Source organism: Dermacentor silvarum, chromosome 4, assembly GCF_013339745.2.
Source record: "Dermacentor silvarum isolate Dsil-2018 chromosome 4, BIME_Dsil_1.4, whole genome shotgun sequence".
NCBI lineage: Eukaryota > Metazoa > Arthropoda > Arachnida > Ixodida > Ixodidae > Dermacentor > Dermacentor silvarum.
In genome coordinates this window covers 121257949-121261727 of record NC_051157.2, presented here as the reverse complement: position 1 = coordinate 121261727, position 3779 = coordinate 121257949, and positions in this window count along the sequence as shown.

The following is a 3779-nucleotide window of genomic DNA, read 5'->3' as shown; positions in this document are numbered from 1 at the left end:
CCGCCGGCGGACTTGTGAGAAGGTGTGGAGCACTTACTTCTGGCTGGAAATGTTTTGGCAAGTAATAAAATGCGTAACAACCTATCCTGACTGCCAGACGAGACACCCACCGCGGTGGCTTAGCGACCATGGTGGTGCGCTGCGAAGCACGAGGTCGCGGGACAAAATCCCGCACCCCTCCCCCCGTTTTACGGCGTGCCTCATAATCAAGTAGTGGTTTTGACACGTAAAACCCCAGAATTCATGTATTCTGCCTCACGAGAAAGCCCCCACTCGGAAAAACGCATCGGATTTCAACCACTCATCCCTCCCATGGGGCAGCCATTTGAGCAACTCGAAATTAATTTTCTGAGGCAATTGGTGAAAAACGCATGCATGGTGTACTGCCACACCAAATGGGCAGCAGAATTTGCGTGCCCTCAGTTATAAGTCCTCAAAACAGGGGCCCACTGGCATTATTTTGTTTTTATTGTTGCACGAGCGCGAGCCGAGTTTGCCCATTGACATAATACTTCAACTTTAATGTGGCAAGGAGGAATCCTTCTACTCATATGGAGTGGCACGCTGGCTTTGAAAAGACCGATAGCTTTCAGAGACATGCGAGAGGGGTCAGCAAACAAAAAATCGCAGGGTCTCTTACGTTATCCCTAAGGCGACTTGAAGACGAAAGCCCAAGTGCCGATGCATTAAAAACGACACGTGACGTACCTCTTTTTTCTTTTTTGCTGAGTCATCTACTTTATTCGCTTAGTCATTGCTAGTTCATCCACTTATTATGTTTTTTGCTGAGTCATCCACTTTAATCTCTGAGTCATCTCTCTAAACGCGCTGATACATACCGTTAATTCGCTTTAATTTGTCTTAATTCACGCTGCTTCCTTTTATTCGCTTTGTCAACCTTAATTCACTTAATCATTTATCTTAATTCGCTTGATTACATTTAATTCTCTTTGCTTGCTCATAGTTCACCTTGATTCCTCTTAATTAGCTTAGTCGTCCACTCATGTCACGCGTTGGCCCGCTCAAACTGCCTTTAACTCGCCCGTATGATTCCGCGTCAACGACACGCTTTTCGCTCAAGGACGCTGAAGGTCGACTGAACGATGAGGCATATAAAGCCTATCGCCCTAAAAACACACACAAAAAAATCGCACGACTATAGAGGGTGCGCTGCAATATTTCGCGCAGGGGAATTGGTTTAGCTCTCGACGCAGCAGAAGCAAAATCGACATTGTGAATGTAACGCGGTACAAGGTGCCGCACCCGGCCATGTCACCACGAAGACGCGGACGATGAGAGTGATGGAGAGCACGAGCGTTCCTCGCGCGTTGACAGCCCAGTGCTGTAGGGTGATACCGAGGCACACTAGTGATACCGAGGCACACTCTGATCCGCGTGCAATCTAGAAGGGCCTGTACTCCGATACCGAACCGAAAGGCCCCTCGGCCAGTGACCGTGACACTGAGATTTATTAAGTAAGACAGCAAGTGATATCGACAGAGGGTACTCGGAGCTCTATATATGTGACCGTGTGGTGTTGACTTTGCATCCCACAGCTTTAATTTCCCACTGAAATGTGTGCACTTCAATGCTGGTTTCTTGTGTAGCTGTATGTGCTTGCCTAGGTATTGTTATCGTAAGTCCTGTTTTAATTCTGAGCATCTGCAGTACGGCCTTTGCTTTAAGCGCTATTAGTAGTGAGGCGTGCGTAAAATATTGTTTGTTAGATTTAATCACAGATTTTGCACATCTTCTTTATCTTATCTTTTCTTGTAGGTGCTCGAGGGTGCTATGTTATTTCGATAGTGTTTTATCGACTTCTCTACTTTTTATTTCTAATTGAATGCGTTGAGAGGGAATTATGTTGAGAGGGAATAGAGAAAGGGGAGGCAGGGAATGTGGACAGCCTGATCCCGATCCGACGCAGTCAGGAAACGGGTGCTTAACCTTAACCCTCTGTGTTTCTGGCCGTTCACCTAACGATCACACGGGAGAAAGAAAATGCGTCGTCGGATGAAGGCAAGGTAACATTTCACATCTCATCACGACTGTCGTATTCCGTCAACATCACCGCCAAATACCGTCAATGAACGCAACAGCACAGATAGCTTGCTTACATCTATTCCCGCAGTGCATGGGATCTGCATATCTTTTGACCGATCGGCAATAGCGCATTTCTCACTAAGGCAGCGAGAAACTTATACATCGACGTGCAGCCTGAGCAGGCACATGCTTTCTTGTTTGTTTAATGCGTGTGTAAATAGTAGCTCATTGTACGATGTCATAATCACCTGTCACCTACCTCTCTCTGTATCTCCCACTTCCCCTTACCCCAGTAAGGACTAGCAGGCTAGAGACACGCTCTCCAGGCCGACCTCTCCTCCCTTCTCTTCATTAAAATCTACTCTCTCTACTAATGCGAACAGCTTTCTTTTCCTATTTCACCCGTTTTTTTTGGTTGGCGGTAGGCGGTCGTGGACATGCGATAGAAACGGCAGCAACAGCCCTCTCCTCTTTTCCCCCCACTCTGCTTTCGTTGGGCAACTGCGTGAGACGGCTCCGGCGGGAGAGAAGCATGGTGGTAGCTATCAACGCTGGTGCTGGAGCCGCTGGGGACTCATGCATACGCAGAATCTTATTGTATAATGACCCTATTGGACTACCGCCGCAGTTGCTATGGTCAGCGGCTGTATTCTCTACGGAATAACGCAATTAAACTACAAGTGCTACCTCAGCGTCCTTAGTTTTTCAAATACACGCCATCAAGCCCATCATACCTTTAATAAAGCAAATACCTTCGTTAAAGCGTAAGACCATTCGCGATATTTATAATTATCGTCGATGGTTCTACAATTATTTTTCTCCTGAGTTAACATTCCTCGCCTTGATGCTGAAGCCCTTTGAAACGTTTCCAAACACCTTCGCGGCAATGTTTGTTGATCTTCAGCACATGGCTGTGTTTGGCTGCATGCCGCGTTGTTGCACTTGTTGCTAAGAGCAAGGAACGGAGGAGAGGCATTTGCCGTCAAAAAATAAACAGAAAAGTAAAAGAAATACCGTTGATCCGCAGAAGGGATGAAAATCCTGCTCTACCTAGATGGAATGCAGCGCTGCAGCGGTACCGTGCGATTGACGCTCGTTTGAGGTCAGTCAAGAAAAGACGATAACATTTTTGCGAACTCCTTCCTCTTATAATATAATTCGCGAAGAGACTTGAAGCCATTGACGTCGAGTATGAGTATGCTCGCACACAGGTCACCTTACCGATGGATACTCATGGAAACATGAAGTACGTTGGGTTGCTTTTGCAAATATTTCATAAATGTCAGTGCTCTATACGAGTTCTTATTCTATCATATCTACCTTTGTCAGCCGCCTGAAAGGCCAAACTACACGTACGCGTGCCGGCGCGCGAAAACTCGCGCCCACGTGCCTTACGCATGCGCAGATAGTGCAGAACTAATCGTTCTGCACCATCTGTGCATGCGTGAGGCTTGTGGGCGTAAGCTTTCGCGCGCCGGCACGCGTACGTGTAACTCATAGCACCATTGAAACATAGAGAACTAAAAAGGCGCAAAATGTAACTAAAATATCTTGATGGTGGAGAACTTCAGCGAAGAAAGTGCGGTTAGTAATTTCTCGGTAGGCTGCTAGAAATAATGTTCTCCTCGCGCTCATGACTTGATTGCTAAAGTAAAACTTTTGAGTTCGAGCTTGATTTATTTACTCTGAAGCATGTAGCGCGTTAACAAATGTTGCATGTTACAGTAACAGATGTG